General features: G+C 44.8%; 1 protein-coding gene across 5 annotated transcripts in view; it reads right to left on the bottom strand.

The window, feature by feature from the left end:
* The window catches only part of ZNRF3 (zinc and ring finger 3), a gene marked incomplete at its 5' end in the record, with an annotated part of 140,733 nt that overhangs the window by 71,581 nt on the left and 54,359 nt on the right, over positions 1–14,793 (bottom strand). The window contains one exon of one of the 5 annotated variants that reach the window (XM_081036660.1): positions 3,706–5,036. The exons of the other annotated variants lie outside the window; for them this stretch is intronic. Of the gene's footprint in view, positions 1–3,705; positions 5,037–14,793 lie in introns of those variants that run through there. 5 annotated transcript variants of the gene reach the window in all.

The raw sequence follows: 14,793 nt of genomic DNA, 5'->3' as shown, positions 1-14,793 counted from the left end.
AAGATGAGAAGGGCTCCAGCTGGGGTCCCAATGACACATGAACAACAGTAAAAACGGGAGGATCAGTGAAAGGGGAATGGGGTAAATACTGAACTACCCCCATTCAACATCCCCAAGACCATGAAATCAAGCAAGAAACCCATCACAAATACACGTGAAAGCAGGATACCAACGATAAACCCAGAGTGGGCAAGAACTGCCAGGGAAAGGAAGGGCGCCCTGGGTTCCCTGAGGACTCGCCAGCTACACCCAAAGGCTACAGATTCACCCCACTCCGTCCCTGCTTCTCTGTAACTGCCCCGGTGAGTTGCTAAACCAGAATTCTTCAGGAAGGGGGACTTGATGAAAATCACCTGATTAAAATATTCCCGTGTAGTCTGTTAATGGGGGGGAGGGGAGAAAACCAGACTCAAATATTAAAAGTAATAAATTATATACTGAGCTTTGCCACCCTGTATGACCCTGGGCAAGTCACATAAGGGCCCCATTCTCTCTGATCCTGAGAGCAAGAGGAATGCCTGCCACCTGCCTATCCCATGGGGGTTGGGGAAGGATTAATGAGATAATGTCTGAGCTCTGCTTCAGGCTCCTTGGAGACAGCACTATGTAGCAGGAATTATTAGCACAAGCCAGGACAGTTTCTTGCCCATTCCTCACCTCATTAAGCTACCTATGCTTTATGATGTCTGCTATAAAGTTCTTGCTCAAAGAAGAGTGAGCTGCAGAGGTCATAACCCAGGCTGGGTCTGCCCTGGCCGATCTTGTTAGAGCCACTCCTTAAACCCAGAGTTGTCAGCAAGAGGGCACCTTGAAAATGTAGCACCGTGCCTGACATTTGATACCCGAGATGAATGACTAAAAAGGCCCTCTGGACTTTTTGTTTTTGAGATCCTTTGCTTTGTGTTGCCATCCCCCACTGCACCCCACATTCTAGGGCACCAGGGTGGCTGGAGTACACAGGGGACAAACTCCTGGAGTCTTCAACTACTCGCTTCTTAAGTGTCAGACTGATGGATGGCTTTTTGCAGTGTCTAATTTCAGGGCTACCAACTAAAGAAACCAGGTGGCTCTTAGCTCACAAAGAAACCTGTATTTATAGTGTTTCTAAGTGAAGGCACGGCCATGGTAGGTGCGTGTGTATAACAGATACAAAAAACTGCACTCAGTGTGCGTCTCCATCTTCAAGGGTCTTTATCCAGTTGCGTGAACTTGACATTTATTCTTAGAAAGCTCACTAGCCTTGGTATATACCAGGAAAGAAGTCAGAAAAGAGGATCCAAGTGCTTCAGGTTCAGAGATGAGAGCGTGTGGGCCTCTGGACCAGAGGAGAGAGCACAACGGCTCAGCCATGTTACCCTCATGGGTATCCACGTGGGCCACACGGGCAAAGGCTTGGACGCCAGTGATCCTCAGGGAACAGGAGAGAACCTGGCGGAAGGCAGGACCCTGAGGTGCACTCGAGGCCTCTCCCTCTCACCTCCTCGTCTCCCCTGGGAGGCTGCCATGAGACAGTTTCTCATTACCTCCCAGGTTCTGATGAGGATGAGGCTTCCTGGCCCACGCCCCTCAGAGGAACTCAGCCATAGTCTAGAATCGACTCCAGCCATGGGGTATCCCACAATTCACACTGCAATCATTTGGCCCCTTCCGTTTCAGGGTCACACTTTCTCGGTGGGTGGGGACAAAGACCATGGCGAGCTGGCACCTTAGGCTACTCTTCCTTTTACTTCTATGCAAGGTATACATTGTCTGTATCTAGAAGTCATTGTACCTTTATCAACTTGAATTGGTCAGGCCCCGGCCTTAGCTTCAGCTGGCCTTGTCACGTGTGCCTGACGAAATGGCACACCCACTTCTCAGATTGATTACATCAAAGCTTTATTTAGGTCAAGAGGACTTCCCGAGGCCTGTCCAAAGAGAAGGCAGCAGAATCCAGGGCAACGAGCAAAGCCGTAGGCCACAGACCAATGCCTTCTACCACGGATGAATTCTTTCCATCTCCGTTTCATCACCCGCACATAATAATACCGATGCTGACACCGCAAGGCTGTTGTGAAGATTAGAGACAACGTACGTTGAACTTTCAGAGCAACGCCTGGCACTACATCAGTGCTAACCCAGAGCCGCCTTTCATAGGTATTATCTCGTTTGATCCGAACAACTTTTGAAGGCAGGTACTCTTAGTCTTCTTCTTTTGTAGATGAGGAACCCAAGACGGAGAGGTTCAGATTTGTTCAAGGTCACAAAGAAGGAAGTGGCAGAGCTGGGATTTAAACCCAAGCAGGCTGTGAGCTCTACCACAGTAGACAACAAACATATTCCCATTACTTTCTGCTGCTGAAAAAAAAGTAACACGGTGTATCCAACAAAATGCTAAGAATAGTTCCTGTCCTAATATCTTCTTAGTTATTTGGAAGGAAAAAAAAAAAAGACAGAGAAGAGCTGCAGGGATGTAGAGAACAAGGGACTCTAGAAGTGATGGGTGACCCAGTCTGGGGAGCAGCAGTGTATACACACCAGGGTCAGTTAAGGAGAAGCACAAACTAAAGCTTCAAGACGCCCTTTTCTCCAGATAAAAGGCCCAAATTTAAGAATATGCAAGCATCCAGAATACAATCAGCCAAATGCTGGACCAATGAAGATAGATATTGCAATGGAAATGAAAATACCGAATTCAGGATGGTGGTCCCATTTTGCAACAAAGGAGAGGGAAATACTATTTCATAGGCTAATTCATGAATGCCCAAGGATCTGACATATTGTTTTATACCTCAATCCCCTGACTTCTTGGGAGAGCATACACTGATGACTTGATTACATAATGAATCCACCAGTAGCATCCCTCATCTCGAGCACACTTGATGCGCTCCATAAACCAGCCATCTTCCTAATGTCTCCTGTCTACTCTCAGGCATTTTCCCCCAAAGCCCCATCTGGCGAAAGCCGAGTTCCTACCCTGTAAAGCTCTTAGGTCCTTATCTAACTGAAGGGAAAAGATGTAAAAAATGAAGTGTTCGAAATTCAACAGGGGACCAAAAGGTACCTTGGAAGAAAAACTGCCAAATTTCAATTTTCCTAACCTGAAGAGTAATATATAATAACAAACTGTAAGTGCACTAACTTGGTCTAGTAACACATTAATAAAGAAAATAGGCCTTTTCTTTTTTTTTAAAGCTGGGAGGTAGCCAAAGAAGTAGGGAATGAACCAGGTATTTAGTTCGTCTGTCTGTATGGGAGGATAACCAGCCAATCGTTCCATCTCCTTCATCAGGAATCAGCGGACCCACACCCAGAAGGTCATCCGCCCCAGCAAGAGGTCTGATTTACACCTTGGCTTTGAGAACTAACTCCAGATCACCCAAACACATATTTAGATGATGTACCATCCTGGGGAGAGATGGATAGAGCACAGGCTCTGCATCAGGGCCTGAACTTGGTCTCTTATAGTCATGGCCTTGAGACCATCATTTAGCCCCGCTGAGCCTTGAGGTTTTTCATCTAGAAAACACAGGAAGATACACCCCAAGTTAATACAGAGTGTAACAGAGGGTGACCTCTCCAACGGAGGTCTCTTCCCCACTCAATGGGACTAACTTTGTGGCTGCCTAAGAGCAAGCCAAAACTCGGGGCATAAGCAATCAACTACTGCCTTAGGATTTAGGATTCAAGTACGTGATAAGGAGAACTGTGCACAGAAAAGACTACCTTAAAACTGTGACTCCTTCATAGGACATCTGTCTTCTTTCTTTTGGTAGTTTTGGAGATTTTTTGCTTTATCCCTATGTTGGGCCATTTCACTGCAACATGTCTGGGGGTGGACTTGTGGGTTTATTTTAATTCATCTTGTTAAGCAAAGCACTCAAAGAACAAATTGGTGGTTGCCAGAGGCACGGGGGTGGAGGTGAGAGAAATGGGTGAAGGGGGTCAAAAGGTAAAAAGAAAAAGAAAAAATACGGTACAGGGCGGCCGGTTGGTTCAGTTGGTTAGAGCACGGTGCCCTTAACAAGGTTGCCAGTTCGATCCCCACATGGGCCACTGTGAGCTGCGCCCTCCACAACTAGATTGAAACTACTACTTGACTTGGAGCTGATGGGTGCTGGAAAAACACATTTAAAATAAATAAAAGTTAAAAAATAAACAACTAACCAACCAAATAAATAAATAAATAAATAGGTACATTACTGAGCAACACCAGAAAGAAAAAAAAAGCCCAAACCACTTCAAACATTCAGAAACGGCTTTTTATCATTTCATCTCACTGAAATTTGATTTGATTTAGTCAATTCTGAAAAAAGGGACACATTATAAATTATACAGGGTATGATGATATATGTAGCAAAATCCTTTAAAATGTTCCAACTTCAAAAAATTTAATTCATAAATGTCATGATCTCTTGTCCCCGTTTCCCTCCCCCCACCAAAAAAATGCCATTACCTGAGATAAGGAAGAATGACAGGTTTGTTCTGGAATGAGTTCAGTTTTAAACATTAAAATGAAGAGTAGGCCTTCTTACCTGACTACAAACACACAAAAATTACCATAAGATTCAAAAGAAGACTGAAGGCTATTATCCAGAATTTAAAAACAACTCTTAAAGTTCAACAACAGAAACACAAACAATCCAATTAAAAATGACTAAAAGAGCTGAACAGAGACTTCACAAAGAAGAGATAGGGGTGGCAAATAAGCACATGAAAAGATGCTCAACATCATTAGTCATCAGAGAAATGAAAAATAAAACCACAACATGATACTGCTACATACCCACAAGAATGGCTGAATTTAAAAAACTGATAATACGAAGTGTTGGTGAGACTGTGGAGCAATGGGAACCCTTATACACTGCTTTTGGGAATGCCAAGTGGCGTACAGTCACTATGGAAACAGTTTGGCAGTTTCTTATAAAGTAAAACACACACCTTCCGGGTGACCCAGCCATTCCACTCCTGGGTGACATGAAAACATTTATCCGCACAAGAGAAATGGAAACATTTGTCCACACCAGTAGCCCTAGCAGCTTTATTTGTAAAAGCCAAAAAGTAGAAATAATCCAACGTCCATCAAAACGTAAATGAATAAATAAAATGTGGTTCCATCATACAATGGAATACTACTCAGCAATAAAAAGCAACAAAACACTGATTATGTCCTACGACATGAACCTCAGAAACACCAAAAGGGTACATAATGCATGTTCGCATTTATACAGAATTCTAGAAAACGATAGCTTATCTATAGTGACAGAAAGCAGAGCAGTGACTGTTTGGGCCTGGGTGCAGGAAGGGAAGGACCACACAGGACAAGAAACTCTCGGGGTGATGAAGTTCCGTATCGTGATTGTGGTGTTGGTTTCACAGATGTATACATCTGTCAAAACTCCCTACAGTGTATCTTTACATGGCTAGTTTATTGTATGGAAATATCTCCATTAAGTGCTTTTGTAAAAAAAAAAGAAAAAAAAAAGAAAGAAAAAGAAAAAGCTAAATTCAGGACAAGAACAAAGATAGAATTTTAAAAAGAGAGTCCACAACTCTACGAAGGAGCTCTACAACCCACCCAAAGCCACAAACATGGCTGGCGAAGCACTAGATCATTACCAATAGTCTCAGTTATGCAGATGTGCTTTTAATTCATAAAGACATGATGACCTGGTGGAGAAAAAGGGAGCTTTTCTTTTCTGATTCAGATCTAGGTCAAAACTGGGCCACGGAAAACTCGATACGAGATAACAGACCAATAAAGACCACAGAAAACTCAATAAAAGACATTGCCTTTTCCAAACAGCTAGTACGAATGTGGTTCTTCTCCATGTTTCGCAAACCCAATTTTGGTAGAATAAAGACCGAAATCTAGAGGAGAGCCCTGGGGATGCCTCATCATCCAGCCAGAGGCAATGGACATGCTGAGGCATACCAGAGCCCTCTGCCTCGCCCTTCCAGAATGATCCTCACAGAATAAGCCACTGGTTTCAAGTGACTTACTCGATGCACCTGAACTTCACATCGATGCCCTACTGGTAACTCTGCATTCAGGGTTTTATCCTTACAAACCCAAAGACTTCACAAACCAAATTTCAGTCAGAGACCAGCAGCCACAACAGAGAACGTTCTTAAGGGCAGAGACCGCAACGTGGCAGCTCATTCCTTGTACAGGAGCTTTTCTGGCTGCAGCTGTCCTCCTACTGGGCCTCCCCCAATACAGGCATGTACCTTCACACTTACACGTTAGCCACGCACACATGACCATGTAAATATGCACCACTGATGGCATACGTAGCACGCCACATACAAATACGGAACAAATGATAACACCCTGGCTCTAGATTCTCTCATGGCGTGCTGCTGTCCAACCACAGTGGCACCTGTACAGCAAGAATCAGCACAACAGCTAACGTCAGAGGTTTTCCCTCTCTGTGAAAAACAAGTGACTGCTCGTGTCTTTTAGGAAGACAAACCAGAAAATGTACGAACGTGGCCTGGGATATGTCCGTCCCACACACCCCTCCGCACTAAGCTGACCTTGTAAGGTCAGAGGTTCCGGAGAAGTTCCTCGGTTAAGACTGCAGCTTTAGACCGCGCTGTCCAATAGAACCTTCTGCAACGACAGCAGCAGTCTATTTCTGCACTGACAATAGAGAAGCCAGGAGGCATGTGTGGCTATTGACACTGAGAGGCTGACTTTAATGTTTTACTTAATTATAATTCATTTAAATTTAAGTCGCCACAGCTGCTAGTGACCTTGCTAACTTTAGACTCTGAAACCTAATACTTCCCTACAATCTCAAGGAAGAAAAAAAGTCAAAACATACTTTTACCCTGTCCTCCTCAAGTTAGCTTAAAAGTCTCAAATTAAAGTCAGGACCGGTTCAAATCTGGGAGATAAAAAAATGTGTTTGATGCTACAGGTTACAGGGGAAATGTCATTTTTAAAAGATTTTGTTTTAATAGCCCCATGCAATGCAGAACAAAACAAAACACCACAGGAAACCAGAAATGAAGGTGCTCTGAGGTCAGAGACCAGTGGGTGGTCAGGTGACAAAAGAAAGTCCACATAGCAAGAGTCAGAAGCTCAGGCTATCACTAATCTTGCTGGGTAGTCTGGAGCAAATCACTTATTCTCTCTGGCCCTCAATTTCTCAACAATACACAGATTTAACCACCTATCCCATCAATGCACAGAGAAAGTAAAGAACGCTAAAGAGTATCAAACGCTACTTAAAAGCAAGATGTCATCATAATTTCACCTAAGTCACTTGGAGTTCCTTATGTCCCATTCCCAGGCCCTGCCTATTGTTTGTTGGCCCACTTTTAGCCCCATCTCCCAAGAGTTATCTTTCACTATCACTGTTCCCACCTCTGAACACCTACCGTGTTTCCCGGAAAATAAGCCCTAGCATGATTTTTCAGGAGGACATCCCCGGAACACAAGCCCTAATGTGTCTTTTGGAGCAAAACTTAACGTATGACCCGGTCTTAGTTTCGGGGAAACACGGCACCATGTTTGGACTCTTCTTAGCTTAGCTATTTCATGTGTATTCTTGCCCCAGCTGGGGGGTGGGGGGAGGGTTGTCAATCACTGGCTCTGGGTCAAATGACATAATGCCTGTCAAATGGCAAACCCTTATATTATGAAAAATAAATGGCAACATCGTAACACGAAGGGAGACAATGTACTCAAGTGAGTCACCAAGCAGAAGCCAAGGATGGCACTGTCTTCTACACTTAGAATGACTGGGAATAGCCACAGAAGAGGGAGCAGATGGGAAACCCTAACCATGGAATTGCAGGGGACCCCTTCCAAGACGGGAGTCGGAGCAAGTAGGAGCCTGGCAAGTGATGAGCTCTGCTATGACCCGAATGTTTGTGCCCACCCCCCCAAATTCCTATGTTGAAATCCTAACCCCCAAAGATGATGGTATTACTGTGTTTCCCTAAAAACAAGACGTAGCTGGACAATCAGCTCTAATGCGTCTTTTGGAGCAAGAATTAATATAAGACCTGGTCTTATTTTACTGTAAGACTGGGTCTCATGATCACGGTACTAGGTGGGGCTTCTGGGAAGCGCTTACGTCATGAGTGGACCCTTCATGAATGGGATTAGTGCCTCATAAAAGAGGTTCCACAGAGCTAGCTCCCCAGCCTCTTCTGCCACGTGACAATACAACCAGAAAGAAGTCTGCAACCTGGAAGAGAGCCCTCACCCAACCCTGCTGGCACCCTGGTCTCAGACTTCCAGGCTCCAGAACTGTGAAAAATGAATTTCTGTTGCTTATAAGCCGCCCCATCTGTGGTATTAGTATAGCCGTCCAAACGAGCTGATACTCTAAACAACAAAGCAAGCTCCATCCAGAACTGAAAACACCCTGATTTCAGAAGAGGGCAGCAAGGCAGGCCCAACGGTGAACACTCTACGATGTCTTTCTAGCCAAGAAGCCAAAATATCTTTTTAAAATTTATCAATATGATTCTATCAATAGGATCCAAGACTTACAGCATTCAGAACGGCAATCTCAGTCCCCACCCCCCCACCCCCACTAGATCAAACTTGTAAGCTGTGCTGCTGTTCATTAATGAACAGGGATTCTCTAGCTTCAGACACTATTAATAAGAAGCCCTGAGGTGCCATTAAAACGCGGGGATTGACTGTGAAGGGGCACGAGGGAACTTTCTGGACTAATGGTCATGTTGTTCTTTATCTTGACTGAAAAGATAAAGCTTGGCTTACACGAGGGAACACATTTGTCAAAACCCATGGGATAGTGTATTTAAGATTTATACTCCATGTAAATTTTACCTCAAAGGAAAAAATGCAAACAAAGAAAAAATGCACAGTCAAGCCACATACACAACCCCAGTCAGAATTTCTGGGGCTGGGACACAGACGTCGGATTTTTAACCTGTTTTCCAGGTGATTCTGATGCAGGTGAACTCTGAGAAAACTGAAAACGACTTGCCTATAGACCAAAGGAAAACAGGTCAAAGACAGACAAGGAATGTACTACAATTAGGCTTCCTACTCTCTGTCCAAAACTGACTGTATGACAGAAATCATAACGCGACACGCTCAACAAGTGGTGGGAAGAACGACATGAAATGGTCACCATTTGCCAATTGTTTATTAGCACAAGTGGCACGTGCATATGGTTCTAATACCATTCTGGTAATGAGATGTGATCCCTTCTAGGTGCAAGCATGCGCCTTGGTGAAGGGGTAACATCTTAGCCAAAGAGCATGATCTTAATTGAGAGAGGTCTACTCAGGCCAGACATTCATCTCCATCCTGAACAGTCCTGCCGCTCCAGGAGAGGGCAAGGAGGCAGCAGATAAGGAGTGTGGCAGAGCATTCGTCCACCTGGCTCCACAGCTAGGGGTCACTCCCCATCTGGGGAGCCTTGGAGCTGCTGGGCAGAGGCTTAGGTGAGAAGGCATTCCTCTTCCTCCAAAAAGATCACCTAGTATTTTCTTGTTTCTGAGCTCTAGCTTTTCAACAAAACCAGAGTTCTCACCCTAGTGGCTGCAAGACATATCTGTGAAGCAACTCAGCTCTCTTGGAAAGGACAGGACAGTGAGTATGCAAAAGGGAATTTTCACAAGCACTTGTGATCAGTGAGAAATTCCAGGGTGAGAAGGGGTGCTCCCTCCTCCAGGGCTTGGCCTTTCCACGTGACTCCTTCTCTGGAAATGAAGCCGGTGCTAGCTTCCCCAAGCTCCTAGTGCACCATTTAGTCCTTGCTGTAAGACACAAGGACAAAACGTACTGGATGCAATTCATTCAGTTTTGAACAGACAGTAACTAGTTGACCTTAAGCTAAGAGAGAAGCCAAACTGGGCAATATGCCAAATGAAGGAAACGGGGTGATTCGGTCCCCAAGGAGGATCGGAGCACTAAAGGCAGCCAGTCCCCATCCTGAAGCTCCTGGCGTTCTCTGCGCCCTCCAAGGGCCACTCTTATTTCCCCTCCCCTTGTGAGTGCAACCACTTCAGGTGGACAGTGTTTACAACTCTTAATGCAGGTTATATTGCTCCTTCTCTGTGAGGTGTGCAAAAACAGACATTACTGCCCCTCTGTGATAAGGAGGATCCTGGGTCCAAGAGGTGACATACCCAAAGTCCCCTGGACCCATGTCACCTGGCCACTCTCTGCCCCCTCCTGCTCCCACTATGCTCCTGAGTCACTGTGTCATATACCTCTCCCCATAGGAAAAATAAATGACTTTTTAACCATTCTCTAGATTGGAGGGAGACAAAAATAAAACCAACCGTTTTACCCATCTCCAAATCTACCAATCACTGACTTATTGCCTGCCTAGTAGGCACTCAAATGGTTGCTGACAGATGAACTGGTTACTCCGTACATTTCAGCAAAGACAAAATTTATTCTAATGAATGCTAACCTCAGCTCTTAGCAACAACTGGACGGAAGAGTCATTTGTTTTTCAAAGCATCCTTCTTGACTCCCCCATCCCCAGTTCTCCGCACTTCCGCACTGAGCCCGACAAACACTTGTTCCCACCTCTGAACATGGTGCAATCGCAGGGGACGCAGTGTACAGTCTCACTAGAAACAGTACAACGAACAAGGTCTTAGAAAGAATGAGCATGAGTATCGAATCAGAAAGCACTTTGTAAGTTTATAAACTTATTGAATAACTGAGCACCCTCTGGGTGACAGGCGCTGTGACAGAGGCTGAGAGGACACCGTGAAGACTCAGACCAAGGAGCCCACTCTGGAGTGGCTCCAGATAATCATGGTCCGCCTGGAATTCTGTAACTCTGAGTCTTATCTTGTAACCAGTAACCAGTGCCACCAAAGTGAAATCTCTGAACTGCAAAGCCCCTCAACAAAGACAGAATTTGGAAAGCACTGTCCTGGCTCCAAACCATAAAACCCAGGATTGTAATAAACCCAAAGATGTTCCATGTAAACCTACACTGCTCTATAATTCTCCTTCCAAATGCAGGCAGCCTTCAACAAAAAGCCCTGTGTTCTGCGCAATATGCACATTACCTTCCAGACCTAGTTCAAATCCACCTTCTGAACAAATCAAGGATGTGCTGGGAGGGGGAAGTGCCAGGCGAGACTCCCGGTGCCCCTGGACCCCACGTGGCTGCTAAGACCTTTGGGCTAAAGTCATGTGGAGATGGAAAGAAGTTGTGACTGTTAGGCTCCCTTTTTCCTCCAGAACTGACCTGGCCTGATTCCAAAGCCTTCTGGGACTATTTATATCGCAGGCCTGCGGGGATGGAGCCCTCCTCCTCTACAGGATGTTTGCGATGCTCAGAGAGGTCTCAAGAAGCAGGAATGCCTCGCGCAGTTCTCAGCTCTCTCGCAAATCAAGTTAAAGCAGGAATGTATGAAGTCTTCTGCACATACTGCTTTGGGCAATGAAGTGATTTTTTGCTCAGCTCAAGGTTCAAGAAGCTAGCAAGGAAACTCTCAGACCAGGTGATTTCAAAGGACAGAAAGATAGTCCGCTTGCTCCGTAGACAAGCCTCCCTTCCTATACGAGAAAAGGCAAAACTGGTTTCCCCAAATTCTCCACACTGCAGTCTCGGTCACGGAAAACACCAGCCCCAGCAAAGGGAAAGGAAGAAGAATCAGGAGGTCCCTTTGTTTCTAGGAAGCTCAGGGTTTCACCCAATGTAAGAAGCTGCTACTTAAAAAATAATACTTAAAAAAAAAATCAAGGAAAAAGAAATTACAAGGCTGTTCAGAAAATCTCAAAAATGGCATCAGACATTTCCATCTAACAGGAAGATCCACAGGTATTATTAGCAGGAACTATCCATCGCCCCTCCCTACCTTATCTATACTGCAGACCCATCCAATCCCTTCTATTTTGGGACAAGCCTCACACATCCCTTTATCGGCTCACTTCCATCCCAGAAAGAAGCCTGAAAAGAACACACTCCCTCCGCGACGGCACCATTTGCCAACCAGCCACCCCCGTCTCCAGCCCTCCTTGTGCTACTCAACAGCCCTACAGAGGACAGAGCCTCCGGACATCAGCCAGGTGTGCCAACGTGGGATGGAGAGACTCTGCACCCTCATCCTGCCCACCCTGTGGGACCTCAGCAGATGGTCAGTGGGGCAAACAGAAGGATGGCTGATGGTTTTCAAGCCATGCGTAGTATTAAAAGTCCTTTCTATAAACCAAGCCTGAAGTAAAACTCTAATACACAGAGGGACAAAAAGCAGGACTGCGCTGGGTGAAGAGGACCCGAAGCTACTCCTTGAGCCTCCTTGTTCCTGGGAGGGGCCCGGAAGCCGCTCCACAAAACGTGATCTGAAAACCATCCATAGCGCTTAGTGCTTCCCAAAATACGGGCCATGAATCACTGCCAATCCACAGAGAATTCTACGTGGTACGCTGGTGGGCTTCTAAAACAACAGACATTTATTTTTTTTTACTGAATTAGAAAAGATACCCAGCACAAATTCTTGATATGATAAAATTTCCTTCAAAAAATACCATTTTTCACCAATTCTAAGACACCATCAACCATAACATCTTTGAGTGGACAAGGAAAAACATTATTCTAGGATATGCTCTGGATTTTAAGACACTGCAATTTCAGAGATGATAAGATACCAAAAAAAAAGAAAAGGATCCAAAAATCAACAGAATAAGTTCTTCCATTTTGAGAACTGTAGTTACTTTAAAGAAAAATATTAAATAAACAATTAAATACGTGGCACACAGATATAGCAGAAATTGGGATGGTGTCGTGAGAATGACTAAACAATACAACAGCAGCAGAGAGTACTGTGTGCCAGGCCCTTCTCTAGGTACTTTATATACCTGTACAGATTTAATCTTTAAAACAACCCTACAATGTGGCACCACAATCACCCTCATTTTCAGAGCAGTAAACTGCAGTACAGTGAGGGTGGGTGACCTGCCCAATGTCACACACAAGTGCCGAGGCAAGAATCCCAACCCAGTACACCGGTGGGTCCCAGCTTCCCAGCTTCCCAGCTTCCCACTGTTCGGAAGCCTCTGCAGAGAACTCCAGGTAAGCCCATGGGAAACTGCCAGTATCAACCATTTCAAACTTACAAAAATGGCAAGTTCAGAGGATCCAACCTAACAGGTTTTAAGTGTCATTTGTTATATGTCTGATTAACGACTGACACCTGACTGGCTGAAGAGAAATATCCTTTCAGGATAGAGTGGAACCTCGGTCACTAGTGGCACCCCACTAACCCCAATCCAAAGCCCTGAAAGTTTTGAAATATTCTAGAATATTTATCCAAAGCCCCGTCCATCTTTTTCACTCACGTTCCAGCCTCCAGAATCAATTGAAGGTCAGGAATACTGGTAAGAAAAAGGTATAAAATGAAGAAATACAAGCACACTCTTTTCCTAAACTTCAGGGTTGGCCCTCAAGTAATTTTAAAGCAACCTTAAGAGACAACTAATAATTCTCCAGATTGCTCTTTCACGGGCTGTGGCCTCACCCCTGTCAAGCTGTGGCTGAGCTCGCGGCTGGAGGGCAAAGCCATAACCCAGAGTTGGCCAAACACTCCTCGAGATGAGTGATTTGGGTTAAGGACGCAGAATAGCAGGGGTGATGGCTAGGGTGGGTTTCTAGAAATAATTATGTATTAATCAACCTGGGAAGAAGGGACCTCCACTCACCATGCCTTGCTGGCCTGTTAGCACCTGCACGCAGGCCTACAGCCCTCACACCCTGGGCTAATCCACGCACTCTAAGATGAATGGGGCCCCGGAGTTGTGCAACCTGCTGGCCCTTCTTGCACGTATGTAGAGAAGTATCTCAGGTTTCTAATAACACTGGGCAAATGCCCAAAGAAGATCTGAGGTTAAGCAGAAACCTAATACACAATACTGTGATCATCAGAGAGGAAGGCAAGGAAAACCCTGGATCTTATTTTAGGAAAATGCTACCTTATTCTGACATTTGACTCAAAATACCTAAGAGTCAAGGACTTTTGAGTGGGTTAATACTCCTGGTTCTAAGACCAGCAGACCCTGATGTAGGAACCTTTTATTTTTACGTCTTTGTAACTTCCAAAGCTCATTCTCATTACTAATACAATTCTATTAACTCTTAATTCCAAAGAAGTTTTAAACACATACATTCTCAAACATGTTCTTTTTTCTTTTTAATCATCAAAGCTGGGCACGAGAAAAAATTAACTCAAGCCAGAGAAGATTATCTTCCTAAACATTATGTTCCAATAGAAGTCAACTGCTCTTTTCCCTTAAGCAAAATAGAACACAACTATGCAGCGTCTTTTGTACTAGGTTTCCAAAATGTAAATGGGGACACTTTCCTGAAGTCACGAATATACAAAAGAACCAAACAAAATCTCAAAAAAACATGAAAATGAAAAACTTCTCTTTGCTGAAAGGAACTGTTCTTTGTTGATAAAGGGAGGTTCAAACATATTTTAAATATTTTTAAACAAAGGCCTAGCTGATGTCCCTTAATCCATCCATCCAGCTCAACTTTCTGCCCAGGCAGCTGCTACAGTGGAGTGCCCATCCAGAAGGGAGGGCCAGAGGCATTTCCTTAGCATCCCACATTCCTGGGGGACACGGGACTTAGCAAAGTTAACAGCAATTTTCAACCTCCAATGCAAGTACAACAACATCTTCATAAAAGTTTTACAAGGACATCCTGGCAAGAACCAAACTACCACGAAGGGTAATGTTTCGGGGCCCTGAGCATTCCAGCAGCTCGCTTTTCTTGGCCACTTCTCCTAGCTGTGTGGTGCAAATAGGCGGTCAGCTGGGAACCCGCAGGAGGGTCCCATGGAGAAAGC

Source organism: Rhinolophus hipposideros (assembly GCF_964194185.1).
Source record: "Rhinolophus hipposideros genome assembly, chromosome: 24".
Classification (NCBI taxonomy): Eukaryota; Metazoa; Chordata; class Mammalia; order Chiroptera; family Rhinolophidae; genus Rhinolophus; species Rhinolophus hipposideros.
Note: the sequence above shows the minus strand (reverse complement) of the source record. Positions and strands in the feature narration are given on the sequence as shown.